The sequence below is a fragment of the Geotrypetes seraphini genome, chromosome 16, assembly GCF_902459505.1.
Source record: "Geotrypetes seraphini chromosome 16, aGeoSer1.1, whole genome shotgun sequence".
Classification (NCBI taxonomy): Eukaryota; Metazoa; Chordata; class Amphibia; order Gymnophiona; family Dermophiidae; genus Geotrypetes; species Geotrypetes seraphini.
The window spans coordinates 24,156,177-24,179,758 of record NC_047099.1 but is presented as its reverse complement, the minus strand read 5'-3'; the positions used below and the strand labels follow the sequence as shown (position 1 = coordinate 24,179,758).

Here is a 23,582-nt window from a genome sequence, read left to right as displayed (position 1 = left end):
TCACATTTTCCATGGTGAAATTAACGGGCAACCTCTTGCAGGACTCGCCACCCCCTACTGGCAGCAATACAGTTGGAGGACTCTCAGCTTACAGTAGTGGTCTCAAACTTGCGGCCCGCCAGGTCCTATTGTGAGGCCCTCGGTATGTTTATCATAATCACAAAAGTAAACTAAAACCGTTTCTTGATCATATGTCTCTTTAGCTATGAATGACAATATTATTATTAAGACTTAGCCAAAACGAAAGATTTATAAACCATAAAGAGTTTGACCTCATTCAAAATTGTCATTTCTTTAATAAGACATTAACTATTTTTTTTTCTGAGGCCCTCCAAGTACCTACAAATCCAAAATGTGGCCGTGCAAAGGGTTTGAGTTTGAGACCACTGGCTTAGAGGGAACAGCGGTGCGACCATAATTTCTTGCTTGAGGTTACTGCCTTTCATTGGACCATCTGTAGAAGCTTGGTCTTCACTTCCAGTCTTGAGGGAGCCACAGGGCTTTTAGGGCATCCCTGATGAATATGCACGAAAAAGGGATGTGCATGCCTTCTAGTCCCACTGAAATCAGATCTCTCTCATGCATATCATTAGTGATATCCTGTAAACCTGACTCTCAAGGGCTGGGAATACATAAAAGGAGGCAGATTGGAGGAAGAGGAAAATGTGGGGGAGGGAGGGAGGGCGTGGAGGCAAGGAGAGAAAGAAGGGGGAAGAGGCGGTCGGAAAACGTGCCCGGCTTCATAATTTAAGCACCCAGCTGCCCTCTCTTGCCTTCGATTGGCTGAAAAACCGTATTCGCGGTTTTTCAGAATTTGCGGGGGTTCCTGGAACGGAACCCCCGTGAATTTCGGGGGTGCGTGCTGTGCTCCAGGAACCGCTTCACTCTTTCTTCTCTGTTTTTCCCTTCCTCCAGTCTGCCTCCTTTTGTGTTAGTGGCAGGAGCCTTCAAAGACGAGAATCCAGTGTGCAAATGGTGGTACGGTACAGCTTTCCTTGGTGGCATTGCGATGTGTGATACACTGTGGCAGTATTGCTGTGGAATAAAGTCATGCTATTCTGTGTCATTGCTGTGGCATTACAATGCTTCGGCACACCGAGGCAGTGTTGGCAGTGGCATTGCTACGGTGGCACCGTGGTTTCAGAGATGATGGCATTATCATTTTATTTTTATGTACTGTGGTGCTGTGGCTTATTGCTGGCATTATAAAGTTTTGGCATTCTGTGGTGGCGTTTTCACAGCCACTGTCCTGTGTAGTAATACCAAAGTAACGGTCTTGATGCACTGTGATGGTGGTTTGTTTTGGTTCCAAGTTTTCTTTAAAATTTGATATGCCGCTTAAAAAGATTGTCTAAGCGGTGTACAAGAACATAAGACTTGCCGCTGCTGGGTCAGACCAGTGGTCCATCGTGCCCAGCAGTCCACTCCCGCAGCGGCCCCTAGGTCAAGGACCTGAGCCCTAACTGAGTCTAGCCTTACCTGCGTTTGTTCTGGTCTAGCAGGAACTTGTCTAACTTTGTCTTGAATCCCTGGAGGGTGTTTTCCCCTATAACAGTTTCCGGAAGAGCGTTCCAGATTTCTACCACTCTCTGGGTGAAGAAGAACTTCCTTACGTTTGTACGGAATCTATCCCCTTTTAACTTTAGAGAGTGCCCTCTCGTTCTCCCTACCTTGGAGAGTGTGAACAACCTGTCTTTATCTACTTTGTCTTGAATCCCTGAAGGGTGTATTCCCCTATAACAGACTCCGGAAGAGCGTTCCAGTTTTCCCCCACTCTCTGGGTGAAGAAGAACTTCCTTACGTTTGTATGAAATCTATCCCCTTTTAACTTTAGAGAGTGCCCTTTCATTCTCTCTACCTTGGAGAGAATGAACAACCTGTCTCTTATCTACTAAGTCTATTCCCTTCATTATCTTGAATGTTTCGGTCATGTCCCCTCTCAGTCTCCTCTTTTCAAGGGAGAAGAGGCCGTTAAGACAATAAGACATAAATGACATATTGGAACAAAAGGAATGAGGGAGAAATACAATTTGGTATAGGAGAGACAAAAAAGGTCAGCACGGGAGGGGGAGGGGAGATGTTCTTCCTTGGGTCTAGCGCAGGGGTGGGCAACGAGGGCCGAAATCCAGTCGGGTTTTCAGGATTTCCCCCAGTGAATATGCATGAGATCTATTTGCATGCCCCGCCTCGTTGGGGAAATCCTAAAAACCCGACTGGATTCCGGCTCTCGTTGCCCACCCCTGGTCTAGCATCTACATATCATATGCATCCTTAAAAAGGTAGGTTTTGAATTTATCTATAGGTAGTTCCTCCTGGAGATGTGAGGGTAACGAGTTCCACACTGCGGTCTTGTGATGAAGTTACTGTGGTACTTTGCTTTGGTAATCTGCATACATGATTTATCAAAAGAACAAATCCTGTCTTTGCTACAGTCCAGGAAAAAGCTTATAATCGGACACAGAATTTGATTTTTTTTTTCAATGTGAACCCCCCACCTCACTCCTCATAAAAGAATATCATGAGGCCAAGGTGCCATCTTTCCCCCTCTCCCCAGTCTTTCTCCACATTCCCCTAATGCTCTTGCCACAAGCCAGACTAGACTGCAACTCCCTCCCCCCACCAACTAGATCTCTCTTCTCTTCCCCTCCATTCTAACCCCCCCCCAACCCTCTTTTCTTCCCTCCAGGCTCAAGCCCATCCTCCAGAATGGGGATCTGCTTGCACTTGCTCCCACGTCTTCTATGGTGGACTTCCACCTTGCCCAATCTGGGCCCTTTTTCAAAGTTGGTGGTTGGATACCCTTAATTTGAACTTGTACCAGTTCTCCCCAGCTCACTCCCCATCCCATCCAGGTTCACTTTTACTTCCTATCTCTCTCAGAGGCATAGTCCCTGAACTCTCCTCCTCCCTTTTTTTTTTTTTTTTACTGCTTCCTGGTCCCCTACAAGTTCTTCCTGGATATGCTGTGGCGGTATTTCCGTGGTATTTCGCCTGGGTCTGCTGTGGTGGCATTGCTGTCTGGGTCCGCTGTGGCATTATTGTATTTTCCTTGGGTCTACTGTGGCGGTATTGCTGTGGTATTTCACCTGGGTCCATTGTGGCGGCATTGCTGTGGTATTTTGCCTGAGTCTGCTATAGTGTCATTGCTGCCTGGGTCCACTGTGGCAGTACTGTATTTCCCTTGGGTCTGCTGTGGTATTTCACCTGGGTCCGTTGTGGCGGCATTGCTGTGGTATTTCGCCTAGGTCCATTGTGGCGGCATTGCTGTGGTATTTTGCCTGAGTCAGCTGTAGTGGCATTGCTGTCTAGGTCCACTGTGGCAGTACTGTATTTCCCTTGGGTCTGTCGTGATATTTCGTCTGGGTCCGTTGTGGCGGCATTGCTGTGGTATTTCGCCTGAGTCTGCTGTGGTGGCATTTCTGTCAGGGTCCGCTGTGGCAGTATTGTATTTCCCTTTGGTCTACTGTGGCGGCATTGCCGTAGTATTTCACCTGGGTCCATTGTGGCGGCATTGCTGTGGTATTCTGCCTGGGTTCACTGTGGAGACATTGCACCTGAGTATGCTGTGGCAGTGTTGCTGTGGTATTATTATTCTCGGGTATGCTGTGGCAGCGTTGCCATGGTATTATGCTTTGATGTGCGTGGCGTGATAGTGATGTGGGGCTCGGTTGGATTCTGCAATACTCTTGTATTACGATACCGTCCCTCTGTCTTTGATCTCTGGCATGAGAGATTGAGGAGGAGGAATGTTGACACGCTTACTAGCAAGAGAATGGTGGCAGAGGGAAAAGAGGGCCGGCACTAGAGTTGGGGCGAGGACCGTTTTCGGGTGGTTCAGGTGTGTTGCCAAGTTTCTCACGGCATCTTACGTAAGATCTCTTCTACCTGGTGAAGTTGTGCAGTTCCCATAGCGATAGACGAAGCGCCACAGGTGAGACAGAGTAAATCCAGTGCGAGCCTGGGCGGGAAAGAGCCCGGGCTCTGCCTCTTTTAGTTGGGGTGGGTATCTTGTTCCCCTCCTCTCGCGCACCGGCTGTCTCGCCCTCTTCTCTTTTTACCACGCTGCCTTGTGCTGAGCAGCTGTTGGTACAGACTCTCTTTCATTCCTCCCCTCCCTGCATCCCACCAAACCTGCGTCACAGCACCAAGTGGGCACTGAACACAAAGAACAACCTCCCCCCCACACACAGTTGCACAAAAAGGAAAAAAAAAAAAACCAAGATACAGAGTAAGAAGATTTCTGAAGACTGCCTGAAATGAGATTGTGCGAGAGTGAGTCAAGGTCTCACTGTGTCCTTCCACACACACACACATGCAGGAAATCGTTCACCCCTAATCTCCACTCCCACCCTCTTCCACCAGCGCTGCCCTGGCACTCTGACCAGTTCAGTGCCCCCCGCCCCCCCCCACACACACACACCTTCCTTTCTGCTCACGAGGATTCTGAGTAAGGACGGAAGAAGTGATTCAACACACTGACCACCCTCCTCCCTCACCCGAGTTCCTCTTTTCTCTTGTACAGTGAGAAAATCCCGCTCCCCTCCCCCCGGCCCGCTGTACCCCTCACTCTGACTCTCATCCCTAACCCGTCCCATCCCAATACTCTCCATCTCGCACCGCACAGTCTCAGCCCAGTTCCAGGAACATAATCGGAATAACAGGTTATTCCAGCATTGCAGGTAATTATTACCTGTGTGTCTGCTGCCTCTCATTCCTTCTTCCTGTCTCTTCTAGACTGCCTCTGATCTCTTAACCCCCTTCACCTGTGAGACACATCAACTAAACATACCATCCTCCACTCACCCCACCCATTGCCCCCCCCATAACCATAATTACACCCTGCTGAGAAGATTGGTAATTAGACGTAAACTTCATACACTCCTGATAGGGAGCTAGTGGAAGGGGGTGTGGGGGGATTGTGATAATTCTATCCAATACATGGGTCACACTTGTTTCCCCCCCAACTCGGGTTTGATATTTAATGAAAATAGGTTTTCAGCGTGCCAGAGGTCTTACACTTTAGTGATTTGCTGTTAGTCAGGGCGAGGGGACAAAGGGAAGAAGCACATTCTGTTCTGCTCTCTGCCCCTTTATAGCTCGAGAGAGATTTTTTGCTGACGATGCCTCCCTGCCAGGGTTACCCACACAGGAGTGAGAATTGAAGCGCAGGGCAAGCATGCCGCTCATCCCTGAGGTGCTGCACAAGCAGTGGCAGAGCCGGGGCTTAGAACTGAAGCTCACGGGAAGAAAAGGTGATTGACCTTTTCATTCAGACCCACCTCCTCTTAAACTTGCTGACTGTGTCCTGGCACCTTCCTGCCTCTATCTGAGTCTCCAGCTGTAAGTAATAAAGGGCAGTGCTGAGTCTGCTGTGAATTGTCTCAGCCAGACTTCAGCCCAGGGGACTTCCTGTGCTGGTATAAAGACACTAGTATGTTAAAGTGGCTAAGTTGTGGGCTAGGCTAGAGGACCAGGAAGCTTGTACTGCTACTGCCTGTCTTTTATCTGTTATATGTTAGGCTGGTGTTGTTGTGTGACTGTGAGTTTGTGTGTGTGTGTGCCTTGCTGCTGCCTGTGATATATGTGTTCTGTATGGGGGCAGAGAGTTTGTGTGTGTTCTGCTGTTGTCTGTGTGAGGGAAGGTGTGTTTTGCTCGTGTGTGTGAGGGAAGGTGTATTTTGCTCGTGTGTGTGTGAGGGAAAGTGTGTTCTGCTGCTGTTTGTGTTGTCTGTGTGAGGGAAGTGTGTTTTGCTCATGTGTGTGTGTGTGAGGGAAGGTGTATTTTGCTCGTGTGTGTGTGTGTGAGGGAAAGTGTGTTCTGCTGCTGTTTGTGTTGTCTGTGTGAGGGAAGTGTGTTTTGCTCATGTGTGTGTGTGTGAGGGAAGGTGTATTTTGCTCGTGTGTGTGTGTGTGTGGGAAAGTGTGTTCTGCTGCTGTATGTGTTGTCTGTGTGAGGGAAGGTGTATTTTGCTCGTGTGTGTGTGTGTGTGGGAAAGTGTGTTCTGCTGCTGTATGTGTTGTCTGTGTGAGGGAAGGGGTGTTTTGTTCATGTGTGTGTGTGAGGGAAGGTGTATTTTGCTCGTGTGTGTGTGTGGGAAAGTGTGTTCTGCTGCTGTATGTGTTGTTTGTGTGAGGGAAGGTGTATTTTGCTCATGTATGTCTGTGTGTGTGTGTGAAGGAAGTGTATTTTGCTCATGTATGTCTGTGTGTGTGAAGGAAGTGTGTGTATGTGTGAGGGAAGTGTGTTTTGCTCATGTATGTGTGTGTGTGTGAGGGAAAGTGTGTTCTGCTGTATGTGTTGTCTGTGTGAGGGTAGGTGTTCTGCTATTGTATTTGTTGTCTGTGTGAGGGAAGGTGTGTTTTGCTCATGTATGTGTGTGTGAGGGAAGGTGTGTTTTGCTCATGTATGTGTATGTGAGGGAAGGTGTGTTTTGCTCATGTATGTATGTGTGTGTGTGAGGGAAGGTGTGTTCTGCTGCTGTATGTGTTGTCTGTGTGAGGGAAGGTGTGTTTTGCTCATGTATGTCTGTGAGGGAACTGTGTTTTGTTCATGTGTGTGTGTGAGGGAAAGTGTGTTCTGCTGTATGCGTTGTCTGTGTGAGGGAAGTGTGTTTTGCTCATGTATGTCTGTGTGTGTGAGGGAAGTGTGTTTTGCTCATGTATGTATGTGTGTGAGGGAAGTATGTTTTGCTCATGTGTGTGTATGTGTGAAAGAAGGTGTGTTTTGCTCATGTATGTGTGTGTGTGTGAGGGAAGGTGTATTCTGCTGCTGTATGTGTTGTCTGTGTGAGGGAAGGTGTGTTTTGTTCATGTATGTGTGTGTGTGTGAGGGAAAGTGTGTTCTGTATGCGTTGTCTGTGTGAGTGAAGGTGTGTTTTGCTGTTGTATGTCTCTGTGTGTGTGAGGGAAGTATGTTTTGCTCATGTATGTCTGTGTGTGTGAGGGAAGTGTGTTTTGCTCAGATATGTCTGTGTGTGTGTGAGGGAAGTGTGTTTTGCTCATGAATGTGTGAGGGAAAGTGTGTTCTGCTGTAAGTGTTGTCTGTGAGAGGAAAGATGTGTTTTGCTCTTGTATGTCTCTGTGTGTGTGAGGGAAGTATTTTTTGCTCATGTATGTCTGTGTGTGTGAGGGAAGTGTGTTTTGCTGATGTATGTGTGTGTATGTGAGGAAAGTGTATTCTGCTGTATGTGTTGTCTGTGTGAGGGAAGTATGTTTTGCTCATGTATGTCTGTGTATGTGTGAGGGAAGTGTGTTTTGCTCATGTGTGTGTGTGTGAGGGAAAGTGTGTTCTGCTATATGTGTTGTCTGTGTGAGGGTAGGTGTGTTCTGCTACTGTATGTGTTGTCTGTGTGAGGGAAGGTGTGTTTTGCTCATGTATGTGTTTGTGAGGGAAGGTGTGTTTTGCTCATGTATGTGTTTGTGAGGGAAGGTGTGTTTTGCTCATGTATGTGTGTGTGAGGGAAGTATGTTTTGCTCATGTATGTGTGAGGGAAGGTGTGTTTTGCTCATGTATGTATGTGTGTGTGAGGGAAGGTGTGTTCTACTTCTGTATGTGTTTGTGAGGGAAGGTGTATTTTGCTCATGTATGTCTGTCTGTGTGTGTGTGTGTGTGTGAAGGAAGTGTATTTTGCTCATGTATGTCTGTGTGTGTGTGAAGGAAGTGTGTTTTGCTCATGTATGTGTGTGTATGTGTGAAGGAAGTGTGTTTTGCTCATGTATGTGTGTGTGTGTGAGGGAAAGTGTGTTCTGCTGTATGTGTTGTCTGTGTGAGGGTAGGTGTGTTCTGCTACTGTATGTGTTGTCTGTGTGAGGGAAGGCGTGTTTTGCTCATGTATGTCTGTGTGTGAAGGAAGTGTGTTTTGCTCATGTATGTGTGTGTGAGGGAAAGTGTATTCTACTGTATGCGTTGTCTGTGTGAGGGAAGGTGTGTTTTGCTCATGTATGTCTGTGTGTGTGTGTGAGTGAAGGAAGTGTGTTTTGCTCATGTATGTGTGTGTGTGTGTGAGTGAGGGAAAGTGTGTTTTGCTGCTGTATGTGTTGTCTGTATGAGGGAAGGTGTGTTCTGCTACTGTATGTGTTGTCTGTGAGGGAAGGTGTTCTGCTGCTATATGCATTGTCTGTGTGAAAGAAGGTGTGTTTTGCTCATGTATGTGTGTGTGAGGGAAGGTGTGTTTTGCTCATGTGTGTGTATGTGTGAGGGAAGGTGTGTTTTGCTCATGTATGTATGTGTGTGTGAGGGAAGTATGTTTTGCTCATGTGTGTGTGTATGTGTGAGGGAAGTGTGTTTTGCTCATGTATGTGTGTGTGTGAAGGAAAGTGTGTTCTGCTGTATGTGTTGTCTGTGTGAGGGAAGGTGTGTTCTGCTGCTGTATGCGTTGTCTGTGTGAGGAAAGGTGTGTTTTGCTCTTGTATGTTCTCTGTGTGTGTGTGTGAGGAAACTATGTTTTGCTCATGTATGTCTGTGTGTGTGTGAGGAAAGTGTGTTTTGCTCATGTATGTGTGTGTGTGAGGGAAGTGTGCTTTGCTCATGTATGTGTATTTGTGAGGGATAGTGTGTTCTGCTGTATGTGTTGTCTGTATGAGGGAAGGTGCGTTTTGCTTTTGTATGTCTGTGTGTGTGTGAGGGAAGTATATTTTACTTAAGTCTGTTTGTGTGAGGGAAGTGTGTTTTGCTCATGTATGTGAGGGAAAGTGTGTTCTGCTGCTGTATGTGTTTGTGTGAGGGAAGTTTGTTTTCCTCATGTATGTGTGTGTGAGGGAAGGTGTGTTTTGCTCATGTATGTGTATGTGAGGGAAGGTGTGTTTTGCTCATGTATGTATGTGTGTGTGTGAGGGAAGGTGTGTTCTGCTGCTGTATGTGTTGTCTGTGTGAGGGAAGGTGTGTTTTGCTCATGTATGTCTGTGAGGGAACTGTGTTTTGTTCATGTGTGTGTGTGTGAGGGAAAGTGTGTTCTGCTGTATGCGTTGTCTGTGTGAGGGAAGTGTGTTTTGCTCATGTATGTCTGTGTGTGTGAGGGAAGTGTGTTTTGCTTATGTATGTCTGTGTGTGTGAGGGAAGTGTGTTTTGCTCATGTATGTATGTGTGTGAGGGAAGTATGTTTTGCTCATGTGTGTGTATGTGTGAAAGAAGGTGTGTTTTGCTCATGTATGTGTGTGTGTGTGAGGGAAGGTGTATTCTGCTGCTGTATGTGTTGTCTGTGTGAGGGAAGGTGTGTTTTGTTCATGTATGTGTGTGTGTGTGAGGGAAAGTGTGTTCTGCTGTATGCGTTGTCTGTGTGAGTGAAGGTGTGTTTTGCTGTTGTATGTCTCTGTGTGTGTGAGGGAAGTATGTTTTGCTCATGTATGTCTGTGTGTGTGAGGGAAGTGTGTTTTGCTCAGATATGTCTGTGTGTGTGTGAGGGAAGTGTGTTTTGCTCATGAATGTGTGAGGGAAAGTGTGTTCTGCTGTAAGTGTTGTCTGTGAGAGGAAAGATGTGTTTTGCTCATGTATGTCTGTGTATGTGTGAGGGAAGTGTGTTTTGCTCATGTGTGTGTGTGTGAGGGAAAGTGTGTTCTGCTATATGTGTTGTCTGTGTGAGGGTAGGTGTGTTCTGCTACTGTATGTGTTGTCTGTGTGAGGGAAGGTGTGTTTTGCTCATGTATGTGTTTGTGAGGGAAGGTGTGTTTTGCTCATGTATGTGTGTGTGAGGGAAGTATGTTTTGCTCATGTATGTGTGAGGGAAGGTGTGTTTTGCTCATGTATGTATGTGTGTGTGAGGGAAGGTGTGTTCTACTTCTGTATGTGTTTGTGAGGGAAGGTGTATTTTGCTCATGTATGTCTGTCTGTGTGTGTGTGTGTGAAGGAAGTGTATTTTGCTCATGTATGTCTGTGTGTGTGTGAAGGAAGTGTGTTTTGCTCATGTATGTGTGTGTATGTGTGAGGGAAGTGTGTTTTGCTCATGTATGTGTGTGTGTGTGAGGGAAAGTGTGTTCTGCTGTATGTGTTGTCTGTGTGAGGGTAGGTGTGTTCTGCTACTGTATGTGTTGTCTGTGTGAGGGAAGGCGTGTTTTGCTCATGTATGTCTGTGTGTGAAGGAAGTGTGTTTTGCTCATGTATGTGTGTGTGAGGGAAAGTGTATTCTACTGTATGCGTTGTCTGTGTGAGGGAAGGTGTGTTTTGCTCATGTATGTCTGTGTGTGTGTGTGAGTGAAGGAAGTGTGTTTTGCTCATGTATGTGTGTGTGTGTGAGTGAGGGAAAGTGTGTTTTGCTGCTGTATGTGTTGTCTGTATGAGGGAAGGTGTGTTCTGCTACTGTATGTGTTGTCTGTGAGGGAAGGTGTTCTGCTGCTATATGCATTGTCTGTGTGAAAGAAGGTGTGTTTTGCTCATGTATGTGTGTGTGAGGGAAGGTGTGTTTTGCTCATGTATGTGTGTGTGAGAGAAGGTGTGTTTTGCTCATGTGTGTGTATGTGTGAGGGAAGGTGTGTTTTGCTCATGTATGTATGTGTGTGTGAGGGAAGTATGTTTTGCTCATGTGTGTGTGTGTATGTGTGAGGGAAGTGTGTTTTGCTCATGTATGTGTGTGTGTGAGGGAAAGTGTGTTCTGCTGTATGTGTTGTCTGTGTGAGGGAAGGTGTGTTCTGCTGCTGTATGCGTTGTCTGTGTGAGGAAAGGTGTGTTTTGCTCTTGTATGTCTCTGTGTGTGTGTGTGAGGAAACTATGTTTTGCTCATGTATGTCTGTGTGTGTGTGTGAGGAAAGTGTGTTTTGCTCATGTATGTGTGTGTGTGAGGGAAGTGTGTTTTGCTCATGTATGTGTATTTGTGAGGGATAGTGTGTTCTGCTGTATGTGTTGTCTGTATGAGGGAAGGTGCGTTTTGCTTTTGTATGTCTGTGTGTGTGTGAGGGAAGTATATTTTACTTAAGTCTGTTTGTGTGAGGGAAGTGTGTTTTGCTCATGTATGTGAGGGAAAGTGTGTTCTGCTGCTGTATGTGTTTGTGTGAGGGAAGTTTGTTTTCCTCATGTATGTGTGTGTGAGGGAAGGTGTGTTTTGCTCATGTATGTGTATGTGAGGGAAGGTGTGTTTTGCTCATGTATGTATGTGTGTGTGTGAGGGAAGGTGTGTTCTGCTGCTGTATGTGTTGTCTGTGTGAGGGAAGGTGTGTTTTGCTCATGTATGTCTGTGAGGGAACTGTGTTTTGTTCATGTGTGTGTGTGTGAGGGAAAGTGTGTTCTGCTGTATGCGTTGTCTGTGTGAGGGAAGTGTGTTTTGCTCATGTATGTCTGTGTGTGTGAGGGAAGTGTGTTTTGCTTATGTATGTCTGTGTGTGTGAGGGAAGTGTGTTTTGCTCATGTATGTATGTGTGTGAGGGAAGTATGTTTTGCTCATGTGTGTGTATGTGTGAAAGAAGGTGTGTTTTGCTCATGTATGTGTGTGTGTGTGAGGGAAGGTGTATTCTGCTGCTGTATGTGTTGTCTGTGTGAGGGAAGGTGTGTTTTGTTCATGTATGTGTGTGTGTGTGAGGGAAAGTGTGTTCTGCTGTATGCGTTGTCTGTGTGAGTGAAGGTGTGTTTTGCTGTTGTATGTCTCTGTGTGTGTGAGGGAAGTATGTTTTGCTCATGTATGTCTGTGTGTGTGAGGGAAGTGTGTTTTGCTCAGATATGTCTGTGTGTGTGTGAGGGAAGTGTGTTTTGCTCATGAACGTGTGAGGGAAAGTGTGTTCTGCTGTAAGTGTTGTCTGTGAGAGGAAAGATGTGTTTTGCTCATGTATGTCTGTGTATGTGTGAGGGAAGTGTGTTTTGCTCATGTGTGTGTGAGGGAAAGTGTGTTCTGCTATATGTGTTGTCTGTGTGAGGGTAGGTGTGTTCTGCTACTGTATGTGTTGTCTGTGTGAGGGAAGGTGTGTTTTGCTCATGTATGTGTTTGTGAGGGAAGGTGTGTTTTGCTCATGTATGTGTGTGTGAGGGAAGTATGTTTTGCTCATGTATGTGTGAGGGAAGGTGTGTTTTGCTCATGTATGTATGTGTGTGTGAGGGAAGGTGTGTTCTACTTCTGTATGTGTTTGTGAGGGAAGGTGTATTTTGCTCATGTATGTCTGTCTGTGTGTGTGTGTGTGTGAAGGAAGTGTATTTTGCTCATGTATGTCTGTGTGTGTGTGAAGGAAGTGTGTTTTGCTCATGTATGTGTGTGTATGTGTGAGGGAAGTGTGTTTTGCTCATGTATGTGTGTGTGTGTGAGGGAAAGTGTGTTCTGCTGTATGTGTTGTCTGTGTGAGGGTAGGTGTGTTCTGCTACTGTGTGTGTTGTCTGTGTGAGGGAAGGCGTGTTTTGCTCATGTATGTCTGTGTGTGAAGGAAGTGTGTTTTGCTCATGTATGTGTGTGTGAGGGAAAGTGTATTCTACTGTATGCGTTGTCTGTGTGAGGGAAGGTGTGTTTTGCTCATGTATGTCTGTGTGTGTGTGTGAGTGAAGGAAGTGTGTTTTGCTCATGTATGTGTGTGTGTGTGAGTGAGGGAAAGTGTGTTTTGCTGCTGTATGTGTTGTCTGTATGAGGGAAGGTGTGTTCTGCTACTGTATGTGTTGTCTGTGAGGGAAGGTGTTCTGCTGCTATATGCATTGTCTGTGTGAAAGAAGGTGTGTTTTGCTCATGTATGTGTGTGTGAGGGAAGGTGTGTTTTGCTCATGTATGTGTGTGTGAGGGAAGGTGTGTTTTGCTCATGTGTGTGTATGTGTGAGGGAAGGTGTGTTTTGCTCATGTATGTATGTGTGTGTGAGGGAAGTATGTTTTGCTCATGTGTGTGTGTGTATGTGTGAGGGAAGTGTGTTTTGCTCATGTATGTGTGTGTGTGAGGGAAAGTGTGTTCTGCTGTATGTGTTGTCTGTGTGAGGGAAGGTGTGTTCTGCTGCTGTATGCGTTGTCTGTGTGAGGAAAGGTGTGTTTTGCTCTTGTATGTCTCTGTGTGTGTGTGTGAGGAAACTATGTTTTGCTCATGTATGTCTGTGTGTGTGTGTGAGGAAAGTGTGTTTTGCTCATGTATGTGTGTGTGTGAGGGAAGTGTGCTTTGCTCATGTATGTGTATTTGTGAGGGATAGTGTGTTCTGCTGTATGTGTTGTCTGTATGAGGGAAGGTGCGTTTTGCTTTTGTATGTCTGTGTGTGTGTGAGGGAAGTATATTTTACTTAAGTCTGTTTGTGTGAGGGAAGTGTGTTTTGCTCATGTATGTGAGGGAAAGTGTGTTCTGCTGCTGTATGTGTTTGTGTGAGGGAAGTTTGTTTTCCTCATGTATGTGTGTGTGAGGGAAGGTGTGTTTTGCTCATGTATGTCTGTGTGTGTGAGGGAAGTGTGTTTTGCTCATGTATGTGAGGGAAAGTGTGTTCTGCTGCTGTATGCGTTGTCTGTGTGAGGGAAGTTTGTTTTCCTCATGTATGTGTGTGTGAGAGGGAAAGTGTGTTCTGCTGTATGTGTTGTCTGTGTGAAGGAAGTGTGTTTTGTTCATGTATGTGTGTGTGTGAGGGAAAGTGTGTTCTGCTGTATGTGTTGTCTGTGTGAGGGAAGGTGTGTTCTGCTGCTGTATGCGTTGTCTGTGTGAGGAAAGGTGTGTTTTGCTCTTGTATGTCTCTGTGTGTGTGTGTGAGGAAACTATGTTTTGCTCATGTATGTCTGTGTGTGTGTGTGAGGAAAGTGTGTTTTGCTCATGTATGTGTGTGTGTGAGGGAAGTGTGCTTTGCTCATGTATGTGTATTTGTGAGGGATAGTGTGTTCTGCTGTATGTGTTGTCTGTATGAGGGAAGGTGCGTTTTGCTTTTGTATGTCTGTGTGTGTGTGAGGGAAGTATATTTTACTTAAGTCTGTTTGTGTGAGGGAAGTGTGTTTTGCTCATGTATGTGAGGGAAAGTGTGTTCTGCTGCTGTATGTGTTTGTGTGAGGGAAGTTTGTTTTCCTCATGTATGTGTGTGTGAGGGAAGGTGTGTTTTGCTCATGTATGTCTGTGTGTGTGAGGGAAGTGTGTTTTGCTCATGTATGTGAGGGAAAGTGTGTTCTGCTGCTGTATGCGTTGTCTGTGTGAGGGAAGTTTGTTTTCCTCATGTATGTGTGTGTGAGAGGGAAAGTGTGTTCTGCTGTATGTGTTGTCTGTGTGAAGGAAGTGTGTTTTGTTCATGTATGTGTGTGTGTGAGGGAAAGTGTGTTCTGCTGTATGTGTTGTCTGTGTGAGGGTAGGTGTGTTCTGCTACTGTATGTGTTGTCTGTGTGAGGGAAGGCGTGTTTTGCTCATGTATGTCTGTGTGTGAAGGAAGTGTGTTTTGCTCATGTATGTGTGTGTGAGGGAAAGTGTATTCTACTGTATGCGTTGTCTGTGTGAGGGAAGGTGTGTTTTGCTCATGTATGTCTGTGTGTGTGTGTGAGTGAAGGAAGTGTGTTTTGCTCATGTATGTGTGTGTGTGTGAGTGAGGGAAAGTGTGTTTTGCTGCTGTATGTGTTGTCTGTATGAGGGAAGGTGTGTTCTGCTACTGTATGTGTTGTCTGTGAGGGAAGGTGTTCTGCTGCTATATGCATTGTCTGTGTGAAAGAAGGTGTGTTTTGCTCATGTATGTGTGTGTGAGGGAAGGTGTGTTTTGCTCATGTATGTGTGAGGGAAGGTGTGTTTTGCTCATGTGTGTGTATGTGTGAGGGAAGGTGTGTTTTGCTCATGTATGTATGTGTGTGTGAGGGAAGTATGTTTTGCTCATGTGTGTGTGTGTATGTGTGAGGGAAGTGTGTTTTGCTCATGTATGTGTGTGTGTGAGGGAAAGTGTGTTCTGCTGTATGTGTTGTCTGTGTGAGGGAAGGTGTGTTCTGCTGCTGTATGCGTTGTCTGTGTGAGGAAAGGTGTGTTTTGCTCTTGTATGTCTCTGTGTGTGTGTGTGAGGAAACTATGTTTTGCTCATGTATGTCTGTGTGTGTGTGTGAGGAAAGTGTGTTTTGCTCATGTATGTGTGTGTGTGAGGGAAGTGTGCTTTGCTCATGTATGTGTATTTGTGAGGGATAGTGTGTTCTGCTGTATGTGTTGTCTGTATGAGGGAAGGTGCGTTTTGCTTTTGTATGTCTGTGTGTGTGTGAGGGAAGTATATTTTACTTAAGTCTGTTTGTGTGAGGGAAGTGTGTTTTGCTCATGTATGTGAGGGAAAGTGTGTTCTGCTGCTGTATGTGTTTGTGTGAGGGAAGTTTGTTTTCCTCATGTATGTGTGTGTGAGGGAAGGTGTGTTTTGCTCATGTATGTATGTGTGTGTGAGGGAAGGTGTGTTCTGCTGCTGTATGTGTTGTCTGTGTGAGGGAAGGTGTGTTTTGCTCATGTATGTGTGTGTGAGGGAAGGTGTGTTTTGCTCATGTGTGTGTATGTGTGAGGGAAGGTGTGTTTTGCTCATGTATGTATGTGTGTGTGAGGGAAGTATGTTTTGCTCATGTATGTGTGTGTATGTGTGAGGGAAGTGTGTTTTGCTCATGTATGTGTGTGTGTGAGGGAAAGTGTGTTCTGCTGTATGTGTTGTCTGTGTGAGGGTAGGTGTGTTCTGCTACTGTATGTGTTGTCTGTGTGAGGGAAGGCGTGTTTTGCTCATGTATGTCTGTGTGTGAAGGAAGTGTGTTTTGCTCATGTATGTGTGTGTGAGGGAAAGTGTATTCTACTGTATGCGTTGTCTGTGTGAGGGAAGGTGTGTTTTGCTCATGTATGTCTGTGTGTGTGTGTGAGTGAAGGAAGTGTGTTTTGCTCATGTATGTGTGTGTGTGTGAGTGAGGGAAAGTGTGTTTTGCTGCTGTATGTGTTGTCTGTATGAGGGAAGGTGTGTTCTGCTACTGTATGTGTTGTCTGTGAGGGAAGGTGTTCTGCTGCTATATGCATTGTCTGTGTGAAAGAAGGTGTGTTTTGCTCATGTATGTGTGTGTGAGGGAAGGTGTGTTTTGCTCATGTATGTGTGTGTGAGGGAAGGTGTGTTTTGCTCATGTGTGTGTATGTGTGAGGGAAGGTGTGTTTTGCTCATGTATGTATGTGTGTGTGAGGGAAGTATGTTTTGCTCATGTGTGTGTGTGTATGTGTGAGGGAAGTGTGTTTTGCTCATGTATGTGTGTGTGTGAGGGAAAGTGTGTTCTGCTGTATGTGTTGTCTGTGTGAGGGAAGGTGTGTTCTGCTGCTGTATGCGTTGTCTGTGTGAGGGAAGGTGTGTTTTGCTCTTGTATGTCTCTGTGTGTGTGTGTGAGGAAACTATGTTTTGCTCATGTATGTCTGTGTGTGTGTGTGAGGAAAGTGTGTTTTGCTCATGTATGTGTGTGTGTGAGGGAAGTGTGCTTTGCTCATGTATGTGTATTTGTGAGGGATAGTGTGTTCTGCTGTATGTGTTGTCTGTATGAGGGAAGGTGCGTTTTGCTTTTGTATGTCTGTGTGTGTGTGAGGGAAGTATATTTTACTTAAGTCTGTTTGTGTGAGGGAAGTGTGTTTTGCTCATGTATGTGAGGGAAAGTGTGTTCTGCTGCTGTATGTGTTTGTGTGAGGGAAGTTTGTTTTCCTCATGTGTTGTCTGTGTGAGGGAAGGTGTGTTTTGCTCATGTATGTCTGTGTGTGTGAGGGAAGTGTGTTTTGCTCATGTATGTGAGGGAAAGTGTGTTCTGCTGCTGTATGCGTTGTCTGTGTGAGGGAAGTTTGTTTTCCTCATGTATGTGTGTGTGAGAGGGAAAGTGTGTTCTGCTGTATGTGTTGTCTGTGTGAAGGAAGTGTGTTTTGTTCATGTATGTGTGTGTGTGAGGGAAAGTGTGTTCTGCTGTATGTGTTGTCTGTGTGAGGGAAGGTGTGTTCTGCTGCTGTATGCGTTGACTATGTGAGGGAAGGTGTGTTTTGCTCTTGTATGTCTGTGTGTGTGTGTGAGGAAACTATGTTTTGCTCATGTATGTCTGTGTGTGAGGGAAGTGTGCTTTGCTCATGTATGTGTATTTGTGAGGGATAGTGTGTTCTGCTGTATGTGTTGTCTGTGTGAGGGAAGTATGTTTTACTTAAGTCTGTGTGAAGGAAGTGTGTTTTGTTCATGTATGTGTGTGTGTGAGGGAAGGTGTGTTTTGCTCTTGTATGTGTGTGTGAGGGAAGTATGTTTTGCTCATGTATGTCTGTGTGTGAGGGAAGTGTGCTTTGCTCATGTATGTGTATTTGTGAGGGATAGTGTGTTCTGCTGTATGTGTTGTCTGTGTGAGGAAACTATGTTTTGCTCATGTATGTCTGTGTGTGTGTGTGAGGAAAGTGTGTTTTGCTCATGTATGTGTGTGTGTGAGGGAAGTGTGCTTTGCTCATGTATGTGTATTTGTGAGGGATAGTGTGTTCTGCTGTATGTGTTGTCTGTATGAGGGAAGGTGCGTTTTGCTTTTGTATGTCTGTGTGTGTGTGAGGGAAGTATATTTTACTTAAGTCTGTTTGTGTGAGGGAAGTGTGTTTTGCTCATGTATGTGAGGGAAAGTGTGTTCTGCTGCTGTATGTGTTTGTGTGAGGGAAGTTTGTTTTCCTCATGTATGTGTGTGTGAGGGAAGGTGTGTTTTGCTCATGTATGTATGTGTGTGTGAGGGAAGGTGTGTTCTGCTGCTGTATGTGTTGTCTGTGTGAGGGAAGGTGTGTTTTGCTCATGTATGTGTGTGTGAGGGAAGGTGTGTTTTGCTCATGTGTGTGTATGTGTGAGGGAAGGTGTGTTTTGCTCATGTATGTATGTGTGTGTGAGGGAAGTATGTTTTGCTCATGTATGTGTGTGTATGTGTGAGGGAAGTGTGTTTTGCTCATGTATGTGTGTGTGTGAGGGAAAGTGTGTTCTGCTGTATGTGTTGTCTGTGTGAGGGTAGGTGTGTTCTGCTACTGTATGTGTTGTCTGTGTGAGGGAAGGCGTGTTTTGCTCATGTATGTCTGTGTGTGAAGGAAGTGTGTTTTGCTCATGTATGTGTGTGTGAGGGAAAGTGTATTCTACTGTATGCGTTGTCTGTGTGAGGGAAGGTGTGTTTTGCTCATGTATGTCTGTGTGTGTGTGTGAGTGAAGGAAGTGTGTTTTGCTCATGTATGTGTGTGTGTGTGAGTGAGGGAAAGTGTGTTTTGCTGCTGTATGTGTTGTCTGTATGAGGGAAGGTGTGTTCTGCTACTGTATGTGTTGTCTGTGAGGGAAGGTGTTCTGCTGCTATATGCATTGTCTGTGTGAAAGAAGGTGTGTTTTGCTCATGTATGTGTGTGTGAGGGAAGGTGTGTTTTGCTCATGTATGTGTGTGTGAGGGAAGGTGTGTTTTGCTCATGTGTGTGTATGTGTGAGGGAAGGTGTGTTTTGCTCATGTATGTATGTGTGTGTGAGGGAAGTATGTTTTGCTCATGTGTGTGTGTGTATGTGTGAGGGAAGTGTGTTTTGCTCATGTATGTGTGTGTGTGAGGGAAAGTGTGTTCTGCTGTATGTGTTGTCTGTGTGAGGGAAGGTGTGTTCTGCTGCTGTATGCGTTGTCTGTGTGAGGAAAGGTGTGTTTTGCTCTTGTATGTCTCTGTGTGTGTGTGTGAGGAAACTATGTTTTGCTCATGTATGTCTGTGTGTGTGTGTGAGGAAAGTGTGTTTTGCTCATGTATGTGTGTGTGTGAGGGAAGTGTGCTTTGCTCATGTATGTGTATTTGTGAGGGATAGTGTGTTCTGCTGTATGTGTTGTCTGTATGAGGGAAGGTGCGTTTTGCTTTTGTATGTCTGTGTGTGTGTGAGGGAAGTATATTTTACTTAAGTCTGTTTGTGTGAGGGAAGTGTGTTTTGCTCATGTATGTGAGGGAAAGTGTGTTCTGCTGCTGTATGTGTTTGTGTGAGGGAAGTTTGTTTTCCTCATGTGTTGTCTGTGTGAGGGAAGGTGTGTTTTGCTCATGTATGTCTGTGTGTGTGAGGGAAGTGTGTTTTGCTCATGTATGTGAGGGAAAGTGTGTTCTGCTGCTGTATGCGTTGTCTGTGTGAGGGAAGTTTGTTTTCCTCATGTATGTGTGTGTGAGAGGGAAAGTGTGTTCTGCTGTATGTGTTGTCTGTGTGAAGGAAGTGTGTTTTGTTCATGTATGTGTGTGTGTGAGGGAAAGTGTGTTCTGCTGTATGTGTTGTCTGTGTGAGGGAAGGTGTGTTCTGCTGCTGTATGCGTTGACTATGTGAGGGAAGGTGTGTTTTGCTCTTGTATGTCTGTGTGTGTGTGTGAGGAAACTATGTTTTGCTCATGTATGTCTGTGTGTGAGGGAAGTGTGCTTTGCTCATGTATGTGTATTTGTGAGGGATAGTGTGTTCTGCTGTATGTGTTGTCTGTGTGAGGGAAGTATGTTTTACTTAAGTCTGTGTGAAGGAAGTGTGTTTTGTTCATGTATGTGTGTGTGTGAGGGAAGGTGTGTTTTGCTCTTGTATGTGTGTGTGAGGGAAGTATGTTTTGCTCATGTATGTCTGTGTGTGAGGGAAGTGTGCTTTGCTCATGTATGTGTATTTGTGAGGGATAGTGTGTTCTGCTGTATGTGTTGTCTGTGTGAGGGAAGTATGTTTTACTTAAGTCTGTGTGAAGGAAGTGTGTTTTGTTCATGTCTGTGTGTGTGTGAGGGAAGTGTGTTTTGCTCATTGTGTGTGAGAGGGAAAGTGTGTTCTGCTGTATGTGGTGTGTGTGTGAGGGAAGTATGTTTTCCTCATGTGTTGTCTGTGTGAGGGAAGGTGTGTTTTGCTCATGTATGTCTGTGTGTGTGAGGGAAATGTGTTTTGCTCATGTATGTGAGGGAAAGTGTGTTCTGCTGCTGTATGCGTTGTCTGTGTGAGGGAAGTTTGTTTTCCTCATGTATGTGTGTGTGAGAGGGAAAGTGTGTTCTGCTGTATGTGTTGTCTGTGTGAAGGAAGTGTGTTTTGTTCATGTATGTGTGTGTGTGAGGGAAAGTGTGTTCTGCTGTATGTGTTGTCTGTGTGAGGGAAGGTGTGTTCTGCTGCTGTATGCGTTGACTATGTGAGGGAAGGTGTGTTTTGCTCTTGTATGTCTGTGTGTGTGTGTGAGGAAACTATGTTTTGCTCATGTATGTCTGTGTGTGAGGGAAGTGTGCTTTGCTCATGTATGTGTATTTGTGAGGGATAGTGTGTTCTGCTGTATGTGTTGTCTGTGTGAGGGAAGTATGTTTTACTTAAGTCTGTGTGAAGGAAGTGTGTTTTGTTCATGTATGTGTGTGTGTGAGGGAAGGTGTGTTTTGCTCTTGTATGTGTGTGTGAGGGAAGTATGTTTTGCTCATGTATGTCTGTGTGTGAGGGAAGTGTGCTTTGCTCATGTATGTGTATTTGTGAGGGATAGTGTGTTCTGCTGTATGTGTTGTCTGTGTGAGGGAAGTATGTTTTACTTAAGTCTGTGTGAAGGAAGTGTGTTTTGTTCATGTCTGTGTGTGTGTGAGGGAAGTGTGTTTTGCTCATTGTGTGTGAGAGGGAAAGTGTGTTCTGCTGTATGTGGTGTGTGTGTGAGGGAAGTATGTTTTCCTCATGTGTTGTCTGTGTGAGGGAAGGTGTGTTTTGCTCATGTATGTCTGTGTGTGTGAGGGAAGTGTGTTTTGCTCATGTATGTGAGGGAAAGTGTGTTCTGCTGCTGTATGCGTTGTCTGTGTGAGGGAAGTTTGTTTTCCTCATGTATGTGTGTGTGAGAGGGAAAGTGTGTTCTGCTGTATGTGTTGTCTGTGTGAAGGAAGTGTGTTTTGTTCATGTATGTGTGTGTGTGAGGGAAAGTGTGTTCTGCTGTATGTGTTGTCTGTGTGAGGGAAGGTGTGTTCTGCTGCTGTATGCGTTGACTATGTGAGGGAAGGTGTGTTTTGCTCTTGTATGTCTGTGTGTGTGTGTGAGGAAACTATGTTTTGCTCATGTATGTCTGTGTGTGAGGGAAGTGTGCTTTGCTCATGTATGTGTATTTGTGAGGGATAGTGTGTTCTGCTGTATGTGTTGTCTGTGTGAGGGAAGTATGTTTTACTTAAGTCTGTGTGAAGGAAGTGTGTTTTGTTCATGTATGTGTGTGTGTGAGGGAAGGTGTGTTTTGCTCTTGTATGTGTGTGTGAGGGAAGTATGTTTTGCTCATGTATGTCTGTGTGTGAGGGAAGTGTGCTTTGCTCATGTATGTGTATTTGTGAGGGATAGTGTGTTCTGCTGTATGTGTTGTCTGTGTGAGGGAAGTATGTTTTACTTAAGTCTGTGTGAAGGAAGTGTGTTTTGTTCATGTATGTGTGTGTGTGAGGGAAGGTGTGTTTTGCTCTTGTATGTGTGTGTGAGGGAAGTATGTTTTGCTCATGTATGTCTGTGTGTGAGGGAAGTGTGCTTTGCTCATGTATGTGTATTTGTGAGGGATAGTGTGTTCTGCTGTATGTGTTGTCTGTGTGAGGGAAGTATGTTTTACTTAAGTCTGTGTGAAGGAAGTGTGTTTTGTTCATGTCTGTGTGTGTGTGAGGGAAGTGTGTTTTGCTCATTGTGTGTGAGAGGGAAAGTGTGTTCTGCTGTATGTGGTGTGTGTGTGAGGGAAGTATGTTTTGCTCATGTGTGTGTGTAAGAGGGAAAGTGTGTTCTGCTGCTGTATGTCTTTGTGTGTGTGTATGTGTGAGGGAAGTATGTTTTGCTCATGTATGTCTGTGTGTGTGAGGGAAGTGTGTTTTGTTCATGTGTGTGTGAAGGAAGGTGTGTTCTGCTCTTGTATGTCTCTGTGTGTGTGTGTGTGAGGGAAGTATGTTTTGCTCATGTATGTCTGTGTGTGAGGGAAGGTGTGTTCTGCTCTTGTGTGTGTGTGTGTGTGAGGGAAGTATGTTTTGCTCGTGCGTGTGTGAGAGGGAAGTGTGTTTTGCTGCTTGTGTGTTACAGAGAGAGAGTGAAGTGTGCTGCTGTTCTTTTCTGTGGAGGATGTTAATGATTTCTTTGGTGACATTACAGCTGAGGGGGAAGCTGCGGGTGTGAAGCTTGGCCCTGATGTTTTAGTGTGTGGGTCTTGCCATACTTGAGAGCTGTGACAATACTTTGTTTTCTTTCTGTTGATGTCTCTTAGTGGGCACAGGTAGGAGGGCAGTCTTCATCCGGCCCTGAATCAGCCTCAGCTCTCTGATGCATCTTCCGCTGGCCCCCTTCCTCACCCCCCCTGCTGAGCAACATCACGTATCCCCCTTCTGTTTTCCTGAGTCCGTCTCACCTTTCTGTTTTTGCACTGTGCAGCCTACGTAAGTTCCGGGAATAATCTCTGTTTAGTCTCTTTCTGCCCAGGAAGGAAAGCCCCCCACCCAAAAAAAAAAATCTGTGAGAAAGGAAGGGGACTCTTGAGTTTTGGGTTTTATTTTGGGTTTTTTTTTTACATTTTGCTCTCTCCTGTTTGCTCATCGGTGGCCTCGGTGCATTATGGGTAAATCACCCTCTAGGCAAAATGATGTCTGGGCAAAGGTTGATTTCAGCAACACCCCTCTCTCCACATACAAACACACACATGCCTTGTCTCTTTTGGACTCGCAGTTGAGCTCAAAGGGCACTGGGCTGTTGCTTGCCACCCCCCTTCCCCTTGTGATGGCTCTGACTATAACTTTGGCAGTCTCAGCAACTCAACTAACTGGGATTTTGCAGGAGGTTCATTGAGACCATTAGAAATGTATTGAATCAATCTAGGAAGGGATTACCCAAAAGATCTGTGTTGGTCGGTTCATAGACAACTCGGCGAAAGACAAAGGCGCGTGCCGACAACTGAGCGCAAGACGGAGGCGCGCGCTGAAGAAAATTACAGTTTTTAGGGGCTCCGACGGGGGTTTTTGTTGGAGAGCCCCCCCAGTTTACTTAATAGAGATCGCGCCGGCGTTGTGGGGGGTTTAGGGGGTTTTAACCCTCCACATTTTACTGTAAACTTAACTTTTTCCCTAAAAACAGGGAAAAAGTGAAGTTTTCAGTAAAATGTGGGGGGTTACAACCCCCCCCCACCCCTCACAACGCCTCCACAACGCGCCGCGATGTCTATCCCCCCCCCCGCCCTCCCCCCCGTTGTAGCCGTAAAAACAGTAATTTTGTGCGGCGCACACCTCCGCACTGCGCTCAATTGTCTGCGCGCGCCTTTGTCCCGTCGCGCTTTTGACCTGACACCGTGTTGGTCTCTGGCTGGGCACCTGTGATGACAGTGCAAGGCCATGATTGGGTGGTCCCTGCATGTTGTTTTTTTTTTTTATTAAAGCTTCAGCCAATTTTCATTTATCCGCTCTCCGAAAATTACCCTCTCTCGGTAGAGGTAGAACAGGGGTAGACAGCCAGGGTCCTCGAGAGCCACAACCCAATCAGGTTTTCAAGATTTTCGCAACGATTATGCATTAAAGTGATTTGCATGTGTTGCTTCCATTCCGCGGAGTGGAGGAGTGGCCTAGTGGTTAGGGCTGCAGCCTCAGCCCCCCTGAGGTTGTAGGTTCAAGCCTCGCGCTGCTCCTTGTGACCCTGGGCAAGTCACTTAACACACTCCATTGTCTCAAGTCAGATTGTGAGCCCACCAGGACAGATAGGGAGAAATAGTTGAGTACCTGAATGTAAACTGCTTAGGCTATAAGCAGTGTATAAATATTAAAATGAATCACATTGTGTGTAGATTGTCTCATGCATA

General features: G+C 45.6%; 1 protein-coding gene across 6 annotated transcripts in view; it reads left to right on the top strand.

Moving 5' to 3' along the window:
• KDM6B (lysine demethylase 6B) overlaps nucleotides 1–23,582 on the top strand; it is a 236,655-nt gene that overhangs the window by 134,135 nt on the left and 78,938 nt on the right. The window lies entirely within an intron of this gene.